This window comes from Cricetulus griseus, chromosome 2 (assembly GCF_003668045.3).
Source record: "Cricetulus griseus strain 17A/GY chromosome 2, alternate assembly CriGri-PICRH-1.0, whole genome shotgun sequence".
NCBI lineage: Eukaryota > Metazoa > Chordata > Mammalia > Rodentia > Cricetidae > Cricetulus > Cricetulus griseus.
In genome coordinates, this window is record NC_048595.1 from 154,910,083 (window position 1) to 154,931,441 (window position 21,359).

Sequence of the window (21,359 nt, forward strand, 5' to 3'; positions counted from 1 at the left end):
TTCAGCAAAACATAGAAGAAAATTTCCCAAAGCTAGAGAAAGAAATTCCCATCCAAGTACAGTAGCCAAACAGAAGACTAAGTAGACTGGGACATAAAAGAAATTCTTCACGTCATGTTCATGTTAAAATATTAAAACCACAGAATAAATAAAGGGTATTGAAAACTTCAAGAAACAGAGGTCAAGTGACTTACAAAGGCAGGCCCATAAAAGTAACACCTGCTCATTTCCCAGAAATAATTAGGCCAAAGGGGCCTGGAAAACTATATTCCAAGTTATGATAATTGTCAACCCAGATCTCTATACTCAGCAAAATTGTCCATTAAAACTACAGAAGAAATGTAAACTTTCCATGATAAAACAGATGGAAGGAGTTTTTGAGCATTAAACCAGCTCTACAGCAGATACTAGAAGACATACTTCAAATGAAAAGAAGGATAAACACACCCAAGACGTCATAGGGAATAAAATAAATATTGCAATGAAGATGAAATCGAGATATCTGAGAAACACCACAAAGTCAACAAAATGATAGAATTAGTACAGATCTTTAAATAATAACCGAATATTAATTATTTCAATTACTAAATAAAAAGACAGACTAATAGACTGGATTAGAAGTTAGGACCCATCATTTGGCTGCCTCCTAGAGATAAAACTCACTCTCAGTAATGGATTCCATCTTAGAGTTAAAGAATAGAAAAAGCCGTTCCAAACAAACAACTAAAAAAAAAAATGGCATAGACTACTTGGAAAAAGCAGACTAGTCACAAAAGACAAGGAGGTACACCTCATATTCATTAAAATTTTCCACCAATAGGATATTGTGTTCCTAAACATATGTGCACCCAGCACAAGGACACTTAATACTGTTACATCTAAGCCCATAGATTAATCACAATACAATGATAGTGGATAACTACAATATGCTACTTTTAACCATAGAAAAGTCATCTGAAAATTAAAAAAAAAAAGCTAAACAGAGAAACTCTGGAGTTAGATGACATCAAAACCAAACACCAAAGAATACACATTCCTTTCAGAAATCCATGGACCTTTCTCCAAAATCTACTATACATTAGGACAAAATGCAACTCATCAAACATAGGATTATTGAAATAACAACCAGCATTGTATCTGACCTCAATTGACTAAAGCTGGACATAAACAGCAATAGAAATAACAAAAAGTACTCAAAACTCATGGAAATTAAATAATATACAAATTAATGATAATTTGGCTATTGAAGAGGTCACAGAGATTAAGATATTCCTAGAATTGGATGTGAATGAAATACCACAACTATGGGACACAATGAAGGAATTCCCCAGAGCAATGTTCATCACAATGAGAGCTCACATAAAACTTCTTGAAAGATCTCAATGAATAACTTTATGATATACCTGAAGGCCTTGGAAAAATAAGAATAAAAAACACACAAAGGAAATAGATGGAAGAGGTAATAAATAAAATTAACAAAATAATAAGAAAATTAAATGCAAAGAATCAATAAAATAAAGAACTGATCCTAACCAAAAAGCTTAAAAAATTTGACAAAAACTATAGCAAATTAGCTAAAAGAAAGGGAAACAGAATCCAAATTAATATAGAGAAAGGGGAAACATTATAAAAGATACTGAAGAATTTTAGAGATTTTATAAGGACATAATTTAAAAATATTTAAATATTTCCATAATATTCAATGAGATTGAAAAAAGCCTCAGGGCCAGATGCTTTTAGCACCAAATTCTACTGGATCTTTGAAGGTCTAATACCAATAATCCTCAATGTATTTCCTAAATTTATATCTTTATATGTATATGTATATCTATACATATAGATATAGGCAGTATAGGCAGTGCTACTCCGATGCCAAAACCAGAGAACTCAATGAACAAAGTAAATTATAGACCAATATACCTGATGAACATGGTCATAAAACTTACCAGTATAGGTGAGGAGGATAGCCAGAAATCAACCATGAGGTTGTTTGTCACCATTATGGTATGTACGGGCTGGGAAAATGGGAGAGAGAGTGAAGCAGAATGGTTCATGTGCTGGGGAGAGAGATGGAGCTGAAGAGGTGCAGGCAGTGAGGAATGGGCTGGCATGAGTGGCCCAAGGCCATGTTGATATCAGGACCTGGGCTGCTGTCAAGGGCTATGCCTTGGTCTGTGGCCCTGATACAGGTGTGGTGGTCTGTTTTGATGTCTGAGGCTCCTGTTGCCACCTAGGGCCCTGGGGATGCCAGGAGTCTGGGCTACCACCTGTAACCATGTTGATATGTACAAGAAATGTTTCCCCATAAGGGCTATGCTGATCTAAGAAGCCTGCACTGCCACCTGGGACCATGTTGATGTCCAGGTCGAGGCTGCTGCTAAGGGCTATGCTGAGTCCATAGCCCTGGTGTAGATGGGCTCTATGCTGATATCCCTGGCTCCTGTTGCCACCAAGGGCCAAATATTCTGGGATGACATTTGAGGTTATGTTGGTCTTTGAGGGTCAAGCTGCCCCCAGGGTCATACAGAACTGGGTGGCCTGTACTGCCACTCAGGGCCTTGGCATTGTGTGGAACCAAACTGCAACTGAGGGCCATGTTTAGGCTTGTTACCATGGAAGGCTGAACAGATGCCTGGGGTCTGGGCTGCCAACTGGGTACATGTTGGCATTAGACGGCCATGCTGCCACTGGGCCATGCTAATCTGGGTAACCTGTGATGCTAACTAGGGCTGTGATGACATAGGGCCCAGGATTCTGCCAGAAAACATGTCTGGGTCCATGGTTCTACCATGGCCTGGGTCTGTGTTGATGTCTATGGCCTGTGGTGCCTCTAAAGACCACATGGATGCCCAGGGCCTTCGTGTCCAAGGGTCATGTCACTGCCAGGAACATACAGACCTGAGTGACACATGGTGCTACCAGAGGCATGGTGTTGTCAGGGCCTGGGCTACTGCAGGGGCCCATGTCTGGGTCTATGACCCTGCTGCAGCTGAGGTCTGTGTTGCTGTCTGTGGCTCCTGTTACCACCAAGAGCAGTGAGGATAGCGCTGCACAGAGTTGGTCCCAACCCTCACTAGCTGCTGTACTCCAGAGAGTGGGCCCTCCACCTTGCTTTCTCTTCACAGTAGAGCTGATTCTATTGACAGGGTTGTAGGTGAGCAATACCTCAAGATGCGAGAGTGGGAGAGCTAGCCCCACTGTCTATTACATGGTTGTCTGCGCAACGGTGAGATTTTTCCCTTGCCCCTCACCACCTACTGCAGGCAGGAAAGCTGGTCCAGGGGTCACAAGAGTAGGAAAGCTGTTCCTGTCCCTTACCAGCTGCAGCACTTAGACAAGCAGGCACTGTGCCTCACCCAGCAGCACAGTAGATCTGATCCTGTTGACTGGTACAGGAGAGTAATCTAATGAGCATGAGTGGGAGATATGGCCTTACTCTTCTTCTGTCATATGGTGGAGAGGGTGAAGGAGAGATTCCTCCCCGTCATTGTCAATAGCAGGTGGTAGAGCTGGCCCTGAGGTCACGAGAGTGGGAGAGTAGGCCTTGTACTCTCTCTGGGTAAAACAGCAGAACTGTCTCGGGCGATGTGAGTGCAGGACAGCCAGACCTGAGGATGTGAGAACAGAAGAACTAGACCTGCTCTTTACTGCCTGCTTCATTGGATTAGCTAGCCAAGGCAAGGCTAGGGAGTCCACCCTGGTGGTGATGATGAAGGAAAGTTGGTGGGATGACCCAAAAAGTTACCACCCAGGATCAGAACCAGGAATATGAGTTGTCCCACCTCAACATTCTCATCTATGAACTGCTGGAACAAGTGAAGGGGATGGACCTGCAGAACCAAAGCTGTAGGATCTCCATGGCACATGGCAGCAACAGAATATTCAAGAAGAGTCCCAGTAAGGGCCCAGTATTGCTAGTGTAGTAGAAGCCAGAGGCCTCTAACTAGAACAATGACTCACTGGACTGAACACTTACAAGTAAAGATGCATGGACTAAAGGTATATTGTGTGACATGTGTCCTACTACAGCTTCCACTCTGAGATTTTTTTGTTTGTTTTTTTTTCCTTTAAATTTTGTTTTGTTTTAAGGGGGAGGTCACAAGAGCAGAGAGTGGATGTGAGGGGACAGAGAAATGAGAATGCAGGATATAAATCCATCAAGAATCAATACAAAGTTAAAAAATAAGTACTTTTAAAAATAAGTTAAAACATTAAAAAATTATCAATACTGAATTCAAGAATATGTTGCAAGTGTTACAGCTCTGAAGGGAAAGGTATCCTGACTTATTGGGAAGTCAGGCTATATCTGAAGGTGGGGTGTGGTGAGAGATGGTTTTCCAGCACAATGTGGCAATCGTGCTCTTCTAGTGAGCCATTACAGCTGAGCTCTAAGGTTCCTTGGTTCCTCTAAGGGAACTAGTAGAGCTATCTGTGTCTTCTCCTGTTCCAGCCCAAGATGTTACTTCTGCTTCACTCTGCTAAAGGGTAAGGCCTTGCAGAAATGCAGAAATCTCCTCCAGTTCTGGTGAAAATTTGTTACTTTTTCTGCTTAGCCCCCCAAGGGAACATCTCAGCAAAGGTTTTTCTTTGTATTTCCTGTTCAACAAACCCAAGGGAACATTTCAGCAAAGGCTCTTCTGCTCTGTACCTGTGAAAGAAGATCTTTGCCCAAAATACTTTTAAGAAAGAGATTTATTTGGCAAGGAGGAGTCCAGGAAAGTGGCTGCCTCTACCAGGGTGAGAAAGGACAGCCAACAACTGAACAGGCAGAGGGGCTTATGTAGGGCTTTTTAGGGGTGGAGTTTTCCCAGGGAGAAGAGTTTCTGCTCAGGGATTTGTTAGTTTTCCTGCTCAGGGATTGATTGGTTTCATATTCAGTTGCACAGGGGAAGATTTGGCTCTGGTTTCAGGGCAAAACTGGCCCCTTTTAACCTTTTGGCTCTATTTTCAAGGCCAAGGTTTCTTTCACTGGCTCTGGTTCAAGAGCCAAAGTGTGTTTCTGGATCAGTATGCATTTCTTTGGTCCTGGGTTCAGGGATAAAAATGGTTCTTTCATTGGCTTGGGTTTCAGGGTCAGGATAGTCTTCTTTGGATGACCCTTTCATCCTACATATATCAAAAGATCATTTACCATAAAGAAATTGGTTTCTATCTAGAGAATTGGGGAGGTTAAACATACATGAACCAATAATGTAATCCAACACATAAATTAAAAAAATATACAAAAACCAAATGATCATTCAGTAGATATGAAAAATGCCTCTAATAAAATTCAACTTTCCTTCATGATAAAAGTCTGGAGAGTCTAGGCATTCAGAAGACAAATCTCAGCATACTAAAGGTAATATACACCAACTCCACAGCCAATATCTTGTTAAATTGAAAAAATGTTCAAAGGATTTCCATGAAAATCAGAAACAATGATGGATGTTCACTCTCCTCCTATTATTGTTCAATGCAAGAGTTAAAATCTTAGCAACAAAACAAGTGAAAAGGATAAGGGGTAAGAAAAACAGAAAAAAGGTCACATTATTATTTAAAGACTACATGATTCTACACATAAAAGACACTAAATGTTCCACGATATAAAAATTCCAACAACTGATAAGTCAATGTAGCAGGATACATGTAAAACCTAACATGTAAAACTCAGTAGCCTTTCTAATCACAATTGACAAACAAACTAAGAAAGAAATCAACAAACAGTACCATTCACAGTAGCCTCAAAAGTATCTTGGAATAAATGTAACCAAGGAAATAAAAGAATTGTACAATGAAAGCTTTAAGACACTGAAAAATAAATTTAAGAAAATATCTAACACCCTGCTGCTTCCTCGGGGACATTATTTCTTAAGAAAAATAAGATGGCTGGAACCTGAAAAATTCTCAAACTCAAATCAAACCCAGGCATCAATTCTGTATAAATGTGCCACAGGAATGATAAATGGAGCTAATTTATCAGCTTGCATAGTGATCATTAAGATCACAATTGATAAAGCAGAATGCAGCTTCCATGTACAAATTTAGAAGAAAGTATCACTAAAAATAATATCCCAGTGAAACCTTCATGGAGAAAAGTGAGTCAGGGAAAGCCCGTTTTTCTTTGTTGGGTGTTATCCTGGCAGGTTCCCTGTCCTGAGAAACCTTGAAATGCACACAGGCTTCCTAGTGTTCTCTTTCCTGAATATTCCCTCAGGACTCAGGCCTGGTGCAGGTCTGCAACCCGGCAGAAGCAGGTGGATTGAAGGTTCAAGGGCAGTGTGGAGCACCTCAAAATATTGGTACCATCCACAGTCTCGTGAGTCTCCAAGGTTTCATCAATGTCTTGAATGCACCTTGGTTTCTTTGCAGCAGCCAGCCACGTCTAACAGCATTATTTCCTCCCAATAATCCACAGAAGCCTGTTTGCATCACCTTTTCTTTGAACAAGGATGGGATTTTTCTGGCTGCTTGGTATTGTGGCCAGAGCAAAAAGTTACATGTGTTTTCCTCTTATAAGGGTTTAAGGTTTCATGTAGACAGGTTTATTGTTGGCTGCTGTTACAGTCTTGGCTTCATTATTGTATTTTTATTCACATTCTTTGTTGATTTAAATCACTTCATGGTGATTTAATTTGATGTCCCTAAGCCATTTAAGTAGGCAACCAACTATCTGGAATTAAATTTTGTTACAGGTGTTAAGTAACAATTTATTGTATCACTCTTAGGCATATACCCAAAAGAAGCACATTCATACAACAAGGGCATCTGTTCAGCAATGTTCATAGCAGCACTATTTGTAATAGCCAGAAACTGGAAGCAGCCTAGATGCCCCTCAACCGAAGAATGGATAGAGAAAATGTGGTACATTTACACAATGGAGTACTACTCGGGGAAAAAATAAAACAATGGAATTTTGAAATTTGCAGGAAAATGGATGGATCTAAAAGAAACCATTCTGAGCAAGGTAACACAATCGCAAAAAGACAAACATGGTATGTACTTACTCATATGTGGATTTTAGACATAGAGTAAGGATTACAAGCCTACAATTCACACTGCCAAAGAAGCTAATAAACAAGGAGTTCCCTAAGAGAGAAATACATGGTTCCCTGGAGAAGGGGAGAGCTTCAAGATCTGCTGAGCAAATTGGGAGCACGGGAAGAGGCAGGAGGGAGCTAGGAGAATGAGAAGGAGAGAAGAAGAGGGATGCCAAGGACATGAGGGAGCAGAAAATATGAGTCAGGGGAAGAATACATGATAACAAGAATGGAGATATCATAATAGAGAGAGACATTTTACAGAGAAATCAGGTACTCTGGAAATGTCTGGAGATCTACAAAGATGACACCAGCTAACTATCTCCGCAACAGAGGAGAGGCTACCTTAAATGCCCTCCCCTGATTATGAGATTGATGACTGACTTATATGCCTTCATCCAGCAGCTGGCAGCTGGGTGGAAGTAGAAGCAGACACCCATAACAAATCACCGATCTGAACTGGAACCCAGACGCAGAGAAGGACCAGTGAAGAGCACAGAGGTCCTGACCACGCTGGTGAAACCCACAGAAACAGCTGACCTGAACATCCGGGAACTCTTGCTCCCCAGTCTGATAGCTGGAATACCAGCATGGGACCAATCCAGACCCCAGGAACATGGGTTTCTGTGAGGAAACCTCAGAAATCTATGGGACCTCCTGTAGAAGCCCAGTATTTATCCCTAGCATAGGTGTGGACTTTGGGAGCCCATTCCATATAGAGGAATACTCCCTGAGCCAAGACACACGGGGGGTGGGCCTAGGCCCTATCCCAAAGGATAAGAAAGACTATGATGACACCCTATGGAAGGTCTCACCCTCCCTGGGGAGCAGAAAGGGTATGTGACAGATAAGGTTTTAGTTGGGGGGTTAGGGGAGGACTGGTGGGAGAAGGGAATTGGGATTGTCATGTAAAACAATCCTGTTTCTAATTCAAATAAAAAAGTTGGAAAAAATAATTAAAAAAAGAAAATGTCATGCATAAATATAATGTGATGGTAAATATCCATGTAGTTTTAATTGCTAGAATGCTTATACTTATAGAGGAAGAGGCTGGAGTCACATATTCAAAACTGATAATTTGTGATAGTATATTGAGAAGGTTATTAAAATTTAATTCTTATCTGGAAGGGGAGATTCTGTAACCTTCAAGGTGATGCTTATTCATTGATCTCTGCATGTGCTGACCCCAGTTATTTTCCTAAATATAGGAAATTAGACTGTACAATTTTTGGTAGTGGGGAACAGTATTCATGCTGTCTCCTTAAAAAATAAAAAATTCTTATCACTGAAAAACAATTTATTGTATCTTTCAAAATTACTTGCAATTTCCAATTCTCTTTACTGAATACCTTATAATTTCTACATTTATTTGGAGATTTTTAGTTTATAAAACATATACTCTGTAACCTGGGTGCATGTGTTCTGTTTATGGAAACTTTAACTGTCCCTAACTGCCAGTATTTTTATTACAATGCTTTGTAATGAGAATGAATGAGGAAGCACACACCTGTGTCTTATTTTCTAAGCCTGAGTAGTCTACTCCTCTATGATGGGAATGTCATTCTGTAAATATTTTTCCCTTATTGGTTGATGAATAAAACACTGGTTGGCCAATAAAGGCAGGAAGATAGGCAGGACTAGGAGAAGAGAATTCTGGGAAAGATAGACAGAGAAAAAGATCGAAGGGAGACACCATGTAGAGATAAGGGAGATAGGACTCGCCAGGCTTTCTCAGGTAAGATAAGGCCACAAAGAAGTAACTGGTCCAGACCCTTCTCGGGTAAGGTAAGACCACATGGAAATACTTAGATTAATAGAAACAGGTTAATAATTAAGAGAGAGCTAACCAGTAAGAAGCTCTAGTCATTGGCCAATAGTTTTATAATTAATATAAGTCCTTGTGTGCTTATTTGGGGCCAAACAGCTTCGAGAAACTTCAGCACCTCAATGCTTAATCCTTTATTCCCAGTTGTAAAGCTTTGGTTAATTTTTTTTCTCCCTCTCTCATGCACAAGCTTGTTTTGTATATAAAGGTGTTCATTATATTTTTTTAGAGAGAAGAAAAATACATCTTTTTAATATTATCTCCTCCCTGACAAGAGGAGTCTCTCAACTCATTCAATTTTTTTTTTCCTGAAGTGAAGGAGATGTAAGTCTAACTGGCAAAGATTTTAGAAACCAAAACTCCTACTTCTCAGGAAAAAAATAATACACATCTACACTATATTTTGTAAAATGTGTGTTAAGTAAAGATTTAAAAGGCTAACCATTGGTCTACACAATAAAAGCAGTAGGACTTGAAAAAACTTTAATTTAATTTTGACTTTTTTTTTAGTTTTGGAAATTATAATTTATCATTTCTCTCTTTCCCTTCACTCAAACCCTCTTGTGGATGCTCCTTTCTCTTTTTCAAATTCATGTTAAAAACTGTGGAACTCTTAACAGTTTTCTGAGGTCTTAGTTGTTTTGGGATCTGCCTGTTTCATATTAATTTTCTTCTATATGCAAAGCATTTAGATGGTGTAGTTGTAATGGAGAGCTGTCATTGTGATGTGGTGAGTGTGTGGCCCCAGTGGTCCATGTTCTTGGGCCCTATGCCGGAAACTTCTATTTGCTAATTGTCTGAATTAACCTTCTTACCCTTCTGTACTTCTGCTTCACTATTCTTGACTTGAAGATATGAAAGGTAATACTTTTACTATAAACCTTCAGATGTTTGTGAGCTAATTATCCTTATTGATTTCCCCACTCTTATGTGCTGTATGTTAACTATTTGAAGCAGAATATGGTTTTGCAAATTTTTAAATCCAGCCACTTAACCAAATCTTATCAATATGAATGGTTTTCAACTTTAATTTTCCAAGTGATCCTGATATCCTGCAAGTAATATTTTACTTCTTTTTTCAACATTTAGAACTTCTATATATTCATGATTTCCACTGGGTGAATTTTGTAGGAAAATATCAATGATGTATCATTCTTATGGGAAGAGTATAATTCTACTAAACGTATTTGCATCTAATCCTTTTAAGTATGATTATGATTATCCTATCATTTCTAGCAATAATAAAAATTATTTTTTAATAAAAATGGAAGTTACCTTTTATAAATAGCTTTATTGGCACTTCTTGGATAGTCATCTTCACTCTCTTAAACCCAAGAATGTATGTTATTTGACTCATAAGTACTGTCAGTATAATAAAACTTATATTTGTTTGAATATTCAAATTTCAAGGCAGCCAAGCTTCTATCACTAGTGTAACAGATACCACCTGAGTCTATAAACTCAGGTGTCCTCTTCTCACTTTCTCTGTGTCAGTTCTGTCTTCCATCCCCATCCTGACAGATTCTGACCAAATGGAAGATTCGCGGTTTCTCCCCACCATGTATCCTAGGCTCTTAGGAAGGGCTGCAGTGATGGTTTGCTTGTCTATGCACAAGGCATCCTTTAACCCTGGTCTATTTGCATTTATTATTACTATGTCTCTTTGGATCTCACAGTATTTGCAAGCTGAGAACACCAAGTCTATAGGTTTTTCTCCCTAGTTACACTTTTAATCTCTTCCTCTGTGTGGCTTTGACAGGTAGCAGGGATTTCTGGTCCACAAATTGTACTGCCTAAGTTTTGTGCCACCCAGACGTGGTTTTCCACCTCAGGCAAAGCAGCTAAGTTTCTACTGCATTTCCTTTTGATCAGTTCCAAAATGTAGTTACAACTGGTTATTTCAGAAGGGCAAAGAAAGTAAAAGGAAGTATTATCAGGATAACCAAACTAGATGAATGATGGGAGAAGAAGGGCAGAGTCACGGAGATGCTAGCTAGCCATGGAGGAAGCAGAACATGCAGAAATTGAGGTAACAAGCTATGACCAACGTGGTAAAGCATAGATAAGAAATATGGGTTAATTTAAATGTAAGAGGTAGGTAGTGCTTTTGATTGTGAGCCTAGCCTTTAACTGCTGAGCCATCTCTCCAGCCAAATGGACAGAAAAAGCCATCCTGAGTGAGGTAACCCAAAACCAGAAAGGCAAATATAGTATGTATTCACTCATAAGTGAATACCAGACATAAAGCAAAAGATACCCAGCCTACAATCCATAACGGCAGAGAAGCCGGAACCCTCTTCCAGAAACAGATGGAAGCAGATGCAGAAATTCATAGCTAACCAATGGGCCAAGCTCCTAGAGTACAATTGAAGTGAGGGAGGAGCAAAAATATGAACAAAGGAGTCAAGACCATGATGGGGAAACCCACAAAAACAGCTGACAGAAGCTAGTGAGAGATCACTGACTCAGGTCTCACAAATGGGGAATCTGCATAAGATCAAACTAGACTCCCTTAATATAGGTGACAATGGTGTGACTGGGAAAATATATGAGGTCACTGGCAGTGGGTCCAACACATTAGTCTAACACTAATGCACAAACTGACTTAATTGGTCCCATTTTATATGGATCGATACTTTGCCCAGCCTAGAAACAAGGGTGTGGGATTGGAGAGGTGCCTTGGTCCTGCCTCAATGAGATGATGGGGCAGACTTAGTACACTTCCTAGGGGAGGACTTACTCTCTCTGAGGAGTAGATGAGAGGTGGGGAGGGAGTAGGGGATCAGGAGAAGAGGAGGGAGGAGGAACTGGGATTGGAATGTAAAAAGTAAATTAATAATAAAAAAGAGGTAGGAAGTAACAAGCCTGAGCTATTATTTATAATTTATATTAAGACTCTGAGTAGTTATTTGGGATATGGCAGCTGGCTGTTTGGGAGCAGGAAGTTGAGACAGGAAAACTCTGCTTACCCAGAATTGTTGTCCCTATTCAATGTAAATTACCCTTTTACTTAAGAGTTTCTACTTCTGTTTACATAAGTGCAAGTATCCTTCATTTTCTCTTGATCCTTGTCAGATTCTAATTGCAATGACCCACAGAAAGTTGAAGCTCTGAATCATGTCCTATACTGGGCAACATATGGACATCAGATTAATGTTCCTAGAGTTTGGATGGATGGTGCTCACCATCTGGACTTGGAAAATATTTCAGGATAGTTCCTTGACAGGTCTAAAGCCTTTTTCATAATTATTAGTCTCTAGGTTTCCATTTTGCTGTAGTCTTTTCCATACCTGATTTTAGTGAAATGTGTAACTATTGGTATGTAAAAAGCTAGTTGTCACAGTGGCCTCCAGACCCATCCTTCCTCTGCAGCAATTTGTTTGTACCACTCTGGCCTGCTGGCTTATGTTATGGTCTAAAGCTAATTAAATCTTTCCATGATTCACATTTATTCAGCCAAATATGGCTTATTGTTTCCTTTAATTATCTCCCAAACCTCTCCAAACACAATTTGCTGAATATTTATTGTTAAAAGAGAAAGTGGTGGGATGTAATTTTGAGCTGAGGCACTATGCTCACAGCTCACACTGTGGAGTAGGAATTGGCAGTTGTATAGTGGCTTCCATAAAACAATGTTATAATTGGAATTAAAGTAGTGACATTAGTGGGCAAATTACTGCTAGATCTTTAAATAATGAAATCCAGAATAATGAGAAAACACAGTAAAAATGAAACCAAGTACAGAGCTCAGAAATTGGCTTCATGAGCTGAACTGTAAAAATCCCATTATCCTATTTGCTTACTTTTTGAAATACTTTTACAATATGGCTGAGGCCAAGAGAAGAGTTCAGCCAGTTGAAAATGGCATAGAGTTTTACATTTACATAAAAATGAGGCATATCTGGTAAAGCTACATGATTTTTGCAAACTTCATAGTTGTCATTTTTAGTAGGGGCCAAATTTTACTTATTTTCTATTTAGAGATACTGAATTTGAACAACTAAATTTAATGTAGAATATAATTCCAACTATGACCTAGTTTTATATCTGTTTCTGTGATATGATACCTTGACAAAAACCAACTTAGAGAATAAAGGGTGTGTTTGGCTTAGAATCCCAGGTTTTGGTCCATTATTAAGGTGCAGTAAAGTCAGGAACTTGATGAAGCTAGTCATATCACCTCCAACACCAGGGAAAGAGAAATGCTCAATTGTACTTAGTCATTCTTTTTCACTTACACAGTGCAGGATGTCCTTCTTAGGGAATGGTGTGCCCACAGTGGTCTGTTTTTCACACTTCAGTCAACATAATCTAGATGCTATCCCAAAACAGGACTACAGTTCAACGTGACCTAGACAATTCCCCTGTAAGACTGCCTTCCAGGTGATTCTAGATTGTGTTGACAATTAAAACTAACCACCATCACTTTTGTAAAAATACAGGTTAAATCCAGGCAAATTGCTTTGAGTATTATTGTGATATGATTGACACCCACACCTTTCAGATTGGACTATCAGCTGTTCATGAGAACTGATGGGTATTTCTGTACTTACAACGAAATCAACATTAACATTTAGATGTGAGAATTTTCTGTAAACAACCAGCCAACCATGTTGCAGTTAGATAAGCAACTTGTACTACTTTAGGAGAAACCAGCTGGAACTAAGCATGTCCAAGTCCCTGCTATTCTGATTTCAGAGTTGCCATATAAAGTACATTCACACACCAGTATTCCAACAAGATCCCTCGAGACACTCCTGAGTGTCTGAAAGTAGAGATTATGTCTACAAAAAAATGGATATATAGTGACAAATGTTTCTCTTACAGTATTTTTCCCTAACTTCTAAACTTCTGCATTCTCAGGCTGGTCCAGCACAATTCGTATCTATTTGGCATCTCACTGCAGGCAAGAATCCCTAAGTACAATCACATATTGGAGCAGGCTTTACTAGAAGCTTCTCACTGAGTGGAAGTAGCTGAAGCAGGTGTCTCTAACCACATAAAAATGAGAACAACTATTTGGAGAAACTAATTTGTCAGAGTGAACAAGATGGCATCTGCTGCTACCCCAATGTATACATCTATATGTCATAACACAATGAATATATTTTATGATTTTTTAGGAGTTTTGCATTTTCTAAGACATAAAAGTTTTAAGTATTTAGAATCAATGAACCAATGTGTGTGAACTCTTTGGTAATCTTCTGTTCATAGGGTTTGTGATGGTTTATATTGGCTGTCAATGTGACAGAATCTAGAATCTCCTTTGAGACAAAGTTCTGGGAATGTCTGTGAAGGATCTTCTGAGGTGGGTGTGAGTGACAGCACTTCTCAGGCTGGGATCTTGAACTGATAAGTAGAAGAAAGCAAGCTGAGCTTGAATATTGCTTGTGCTCTGATTTCTGAATGTGATTGCAATGTGACCATCCTCCATCCTGCTCCTGCCTCCATGCTTTCCATGTCTGCTTACATGTGACTGAACAATCCTTCTTTAACTATAAGCCAGAAAAACTCTTCCTTCCTTAGTTTGCTTTTGATGGGTATTTGATCACAGAAATAAGAGAAGTTCTATAAAAAGACAATTTAATTATATGTAATTATATGTATTCTAATTGTCTCTAACATTTAATTTTTCACTTCTAAGCTAAGAATATTAAACTTATCAATATGTTAATGATGTTATAGAATTCCTTGATATTTCTAAGTGTTTTGGATATATGTCATTATTATGTCATTTGATACATGAATGTAATTCATTGTAGTTTGAGTCTTTTCACATTAAAAACACCCACTTTTATTTAAGTGATAAATTTTTACTTTTTCACGGATGCATTTGTTAGATATATATGCTCTCCTATTTTCTTTATGATTTTCTTATTATAAATGCTATTTTAATTAGAACTGGTTGTTTATCAAATCTGAATGCTATTGTCTTTAAAAATAATTCAATTTGTTCCCATCAGTTGTAATTAATTTAGTGTTTGGTTTTATTTTCCCAGTTTCCTTTATGTTTACATTTTATACATTCTCATTGTTTTCTTTTTCCATTTTTCTTATTTTGCTGGATCAGTAAATTCTTTATTTGGGGAATAACACTTCAAAAAACACAGTTTACAAATAACACTAAAAGTAGTTGCTACCAGCAACTGCCAGTGGGAGGATCTCAGCATGGGGGCTGAAGGAGTATGGGGATCTCTTCTTCTCTGTTGCTGTAGTTTCCACAGCAATCATGGAGGGACTGAGAAAACCTGAAGGGAGAGAGGCAGAGCAGATGCTGCTAGCCACCATTAAGGCTGAGGAAGGTGGAGACAGCATGACTGACCAGCAAACACTTTGGATCTACCTGGAAGTTACAAGTAATACATCCCTGTCCTGCATTAATGTGGGCCCTGGCAGTTCATCCTCAGTTCCTCAAGCCTGCACAGCAAAATTTCCTATTCACTGAGCCGCCTTAACAACCCCTAATGTACATTTCTTTACTAATAGATTACTATTGGACACTTTTTACCTTCTTAACTGGAAATTAAGGCAAGTTATTTTCCTTCCATAGATGATCTTATATATTAAAATTTGTAGTATGCATAAACATCTCTTGTACTGTTTTAAATCCTTTAGACTCTAATCATGAAATCTATTTTTTTTCACTTTCAACATCAAAAATTATCTGTACACTAGGGAAGGAAGAGCTGGCAGACATTGGAAACCTGTTGGGTACAGGTTTTGAGCTGTCACTCATACTAGGAACCTCAAACATCAGCATGGGTTCCCAGTAAGAATAGCACTTAAGAAGGCTGTATTGAATAAAATCTTTACCAAAGTCTCAGGGGGAGAAATGGATCATTTGTCCCACACTGCCATCATTTTCTCAGTCACTTTTCTCTGGGTAGAGCCTGGATAAATACTCATTTGTCCAATGTCTTGTGGGCATTTCTAAACCTGCCTCTATCAACAAGGACAGTGAGTCAGAAGCAATATTTATATCGCAGACAATGACAGAGTGAAATCTCTCTCAGGAAACTGCAGTTTGCAGAGGTAGTGAACCTCATTGTATTCTTAGTTAATTAAACTGTAGCTCCCTAAAAATGATTGTGGATCTTGGTGCTGATGGTTGAATACAAAATTTAAACTAAATATCATGCTGAACTAGAAATTTTTTTCAGGCAGCTCCTTAGAGGGAGTAAATGGGAAGGCCATGGAGCTGGAAGATGTATTTTTTCAATGCTAGTGTCTAGAAATGACTAAGGGCAGTTTGCATCTTCATGGGGAGTGCAACAATACTCAGCCACTCTTACCTCACAAATGTCCTTAGTTCTATTTCTGTTACAATATTTGCATTAGGAATGTTAATCTTCTAGACCCACTATAGAATAGCACAATTGTCCTCATGATTTGGGAATGCCTGCTGTTCTGATGTTGACCCTGCACAAACCATTGTAGACTCAGAACCCACCTGCCATGTGGAAGTGTAACAACAGAAGGCACATGTTACTGGAAGCTATTTTCCTTTTCACCACGTGATATAGCTGAGCAGCCACTACTAAAACCAGTTTAGGATTACAGAACTACCGAAGGATCTGTGTTCCCCAGATTTACATATATTCATTGGTCATTTAACAGCGTTAGTCAGTTTCCTGTAGTTGTGTCCCTAGTTGCTGAGCACATGTGTCTGGAACAAATGTTGGGACTACAGGTGATACCTTAGTTACCATTACTCTCGAAGGCCCATGTGCAGGATGTGTGAATCCCTTTTTTCACAGGTCAGGCTTTGCTGGGTTGGAGTCTTATTATCTCAAGAGGTAGGGTTGGAGAATTTACTTGATGGTATACTGGCAGCATTGGTCAGTTTGGAATGTTCACGTTGGTAGTCCAACAGCAGCAAGCAACTGTAGCACAGAGAAATACGCATAGTCACCAGGGATGCAGTTCTGGAGAGCAGAGGCAGAAAAGCATTTCTTTATAGTTCAGAGCATTGGTGGGATCATCTCTATCTTCTCTGATCCTCAGTAACAAAATCCATGGGACCAACACAGCAGCCACCAAAGGACAAAGGGTGCTCAGAGCTTCAGACCAAAGAAGTCAGGGTTATTTAATGGGGAAATTGCCTGAATTATCTCAAGAGTTGGCTGAGGAGGCAAAATATGGAAGAGAGTGCTGAGGAGGAGAGAAAAGACAAAGTCCAGTGTTGTCCTTAATACTAGCTAATCAGCAGGGACATATGCCTGCTCTGCTACTTACTGTGTGCTTGCTAAGGATGGTATGGACTACCAGGAAGAGGAGTCAGGGGCCCAGTTGATTAGCATGTGCTGATCTGATCCATGACAGAGACACTAATCAAATGCTTTCTGTGCCTCTTGCTATGTGGCTGAGTGTGTATACACACCGCATGCCTCCCTCCACAAAAAGCCTTGTTTTCTTTGCTTCTCTGCCTCAGGACTTCTCTCTTTTTCTTTTTTGGATAGGAAGTAGATATCTTTTCAATTCACCTGCAGTCACAGCCAAGAAGTGCAGAAAGAAATGCTCCCAGGGCCAGCCTGCAAGCAGCTAGGGATGGCAGCTGGCAGTATTTATCAGTTAAAAAATAAAAAACAACAACAAAAAAACAAAACTCTAGGCAGCATCTTCACATCTTCAACCTCTCTGTAATTTCCTACTGTCTGTGGATTCATTTTGCTCCCTGTTTTCTGTCCAAATTTGTTTTATTTAATTGGCAACTGCTATTGTATTAATATACAGTTGAAGTGTTCAGTGTGATGTTTGGCTGTGCATGGATGTTGTGAAATCAGTTACTCAATCAGAGCAACTAATCCACTCATCACCTGCTCTAATCACCCTTGTACATGAGTGTAACAGCACTAGGACCTTTTTTGTGAGCAGATGTCAAGGGAATCCTATGTTCTAATTAACTGCTATCACCATGTGCAGGGTGGGGATATAACTTACTCTTGTGACTGCAGATTTTTGTCCCTTGATGGACATTGCCTCCTTCCTCACCTGCTAGTGATTGATTATCTGCTTCTGTGAATAGATTTTGCAGATTCCACATAGACCAGGAACACTTGCCACTGTGTCTGACTTGCTGTGGCATAAGGTCCTCATGGCTGACCCATGCTGGCTGTGACTGTGGCATAAGGTCCTTGTGACTGACCCATGTTGAGACTGTCAGAATTTCTCTCTTATTCAATGTTGGAATTTTCTGACGTCAATACCACTGTAAAGCCCAATACCATATTTTCTTCATCCCAACATCACAGTTTGTCTCTAGGTCTTTTTGGAAGCTTCCTACAGCCAAGGTTTTGCTCTGTTTGAAGGACAGCCAAAATAAGAAATTTCAGTTAGTTGTATTTTGTGACAAAATTGTCAATAAATTATATATAGTTGATCATTTCTCATGTAAAATATGAGGATTTTTTATTCTAAGACAGACATTTAAGTGAGTAAGTAGTTCCAATTTATTTAAAGACATCTTATTTTTGGTTTTTATTGTCAATCATGAGGACAAAAGTATGTTACAGGATGAAAACCTCTAAGTCTTAAGACAGGCAGAAAAAGGCCACCATTTGAAACTGAGAAACACAACAAGAAGCAACACTCCCTCTCTTGTGAGAAAGCATCTATGTCTCCTGAACAGCAATGGCATACATAGATCCTGCGCTGCTTCTGGCTTCTATATGTTCTTTAGGCCCCTCCATTTTCCATAATTCACACTCTGGTCTTTTCTTAATCTATGCCTTTTCATTTTCTTTAATAAATTAATAGCTCATAATTCTGCTCATATCCTCATTCAGTTTTCAGTGACTGATGTCATTTGAGTTTTTCATGTCTGCTATTATTTAATTAATGTTGTAATCTACTACTCAGATTATCTTTTCCCAGATGTTTCTCAAAAGCAGGGTTCTTCCCCCAGGCTAGTGCAGCAGCTTGAGGTAAACCTGATTTGAGTTGAGAGCACTCTTCTCAGATCTTAGACTTCACAGAGGACCTATGGGTTCTCTCAGCCACCCTCCACTTCTCAGTATTGTGTTCTGTTCAACCTTGAACTTTGTTTCTTTTTTTCAGATCGGAACTCTAAAACAATCATGAGTGTTTTTCTGAAACCATACTATCTCAGTGCTAAGAGCCAGTTCCATAGTAAAACTTCTAAACATGAGAAGCTAAAAACAAGTCTTCCATCCCCAAATGGATCCCATCTACCACATGTCAGGGATGCAGCAGGGCTATGGTGTATGGACGGACTAGCCATTGAGACAGTGCTTGCCAAGAGTTCCAATTTTAATTTAAAAACAAGCTTCTTTTACATGTCAATCGCAGTTCCCCCTCCCTACTCTCCTCCCCTTCCCCCCACCAAACCCCTATTCCAACCCCTTTCTGCTCCCCAGGGAGGGTGAGGCCTTCCATGAAGATCTACAAAGTCTATCATATCATTTGCAGCAGGGCCTAAGACCTCCCCAGTGTGTCTAGGCTAAGAGAGTATCCCTCTATGTGGAGAGAGCTCCCAAAGTTCATTTGTGTACTAGGGGCAAATACTGATCCACTACCAGTGGCCCCATAGATTGTCCAGACCTCCAAACTGACCTCCTCCTTCAGGGGGTCTGGAACAGTCCTATCCTGGTTTCTCAGTTATCAGTCTGGGGTCCATGAGCTCCCCCTTGTTCAGATCAGCTGTTTCTCTGGGTTTCTCCAGTCTTGTTTTGACCCCTTTGCTCATCACTCCTCCTTCTCTGAAACTGGATTCCAGAGTTCAGCTCAGTGTTTGGCTGTGGGTGTCTGCTTCTGCTTCCATCAGCTACTGAATGAAGGCTCTAGGATGGCATATAAGGTAGTCATCAATCTCATTATTAGAGAAGGGCTTTTGAGGCAGCCTCTTGCCTATTTCTTAGATTGTTACTTGGGGTCAAACTTGTAGATCTCTGGACATTTCCCTAGTGCCAGAATTCTCTTTAAACCTATAATGGCTCCCTCTATGATGGTATTTCTTTTCTTGCTCTCCTCTATTCTTCCCCTGACTAGATCTTCCTGCTATCTCATGTCCTCCTCTTCCCTCCTCTTCTCCTCTTCTCTTTCTTCTAGCTCCATCTCCCCTCTCCCATGCTCCCAATTAGCTCAGGAGTTCTTGTCCTTTTCCCTTCTCCAGGGAACATGTATGTCTCTCTTAGGATCCTCCTTGTTTCCTAGCTTCTCTGGCAGTGTGGATTGTAGGCTTGTAATCCTTTGCTCTATGTTTAAAATCCATATATGAGTGAGTGCATGCCATTTTTGTCTTTCTGTGACTGGGTTACCTCACACAGGATGGTTTCTTCTAGTTCCAACCATTTTTCTGGGAATTTCAAAATTCCATTGTTTATTTCCACTGAGTAGTACTCCATTGTGTAAATGTACCACATTTTCTCTATCTGTTCTTCGGTTGGGGGGCATCTAGGTTGCTTCAAGATTCTGCCTATTACAAATAATGCTGCTCTGAGCATAATTGAACAGATGTCCTTGTTGTAAGAATGTGCATGTTTTGGGTATATGCCTAAGAGTGGAATTGCTGGATCTTGTGATAGACTGATTCCCATTTTCAAGGGTCTTGTTTTCACTTCCTGTTTTCTCTCCTTTGTTTCACTTCTCCAAGTCCTCCCAGGATCATTCATGTGAGACAGTAATATTCATATAGTGAATTGATAGGATTTTATATGCACTGAATCCACACAGAACAGGTTACTGTGAAAAATGAAGCTATTGCCTTAAAAGCCTGAAGGCTTTTCCACTCAATATGCAGCTTTATTATGTGCTGTTCTCTGCACCTTCTTAGTTCTGGTCACTTCCAAGCCATTTAGTTTCCTAGCTGGATAGTCAAGCTCCACTCTTTCAACTGTGCTAATGCCTCTGCCTGTTTTGGCTTCCCTTATACATGACTATGCTCCCTCCTTCCAGTTAGTTTCTTATTGCCATCTTCTTGGCTCACTCTAAAACACCTTAATTTTCTCTCATGAGGAAGTCAATGTGGCAGTGATGGGCATGAGTTACCATGTAAAACAAGATCTCCAGAGAGCAGTAATATTTGAGTGCATCCCTTTCATTATTTTATCCTACCAGCATCCATCTATACTCACCATGCCAATCAGTGGTTTGGATGGACCAGTTCTTCCTTGTGCATGAGAACTAGGTTGAATTAAAAGACAGTACCAAAAAGCCAGTTCATGTCTAGGGATAAAGGCTAGTTCTCCTGCTAGTGGCACCATAGACTGCCCAAGCCCCCCAACTGACCCCCACATTCAGGGTGCCTGGTTTAATCCTATGCTTGTTCCACAGCTGTCAGTCTGGAGCCTGTGAGCTCCTACTTGCTCAGGTCAGCTGTTTCTGTGGGTTTCCCCAACATGGTCTTGACCCCTTTGCTCATCACTCCTCCCTCTGAACAACTTGATTCCAGGAGTTGGGCTCCATGCTTAGCTGTGAATCTCGGCTTCTGCTTCCATCAGATACTGGATGAAGGCTATAGGATGGCTTTTAAGGTAGTCATCAATCTCATTATAGGG

At 39.8% G+C, this 21,359-nt stretch overlaps 1 pseudogene; it reads left to right on the plus strand.

The window, feature by feature from the left end:
- The first annotated feature begins 8,132 nt into the window (after positions 1 to 8,132).
- LOC113833816 lies at positions 8,133 to 8,282 on the plus strand (annotated as a pseudogene).
- The last annotated feature ends 13,077 nt before the right edge of the window (positions 8,283 to 21,359 follow it).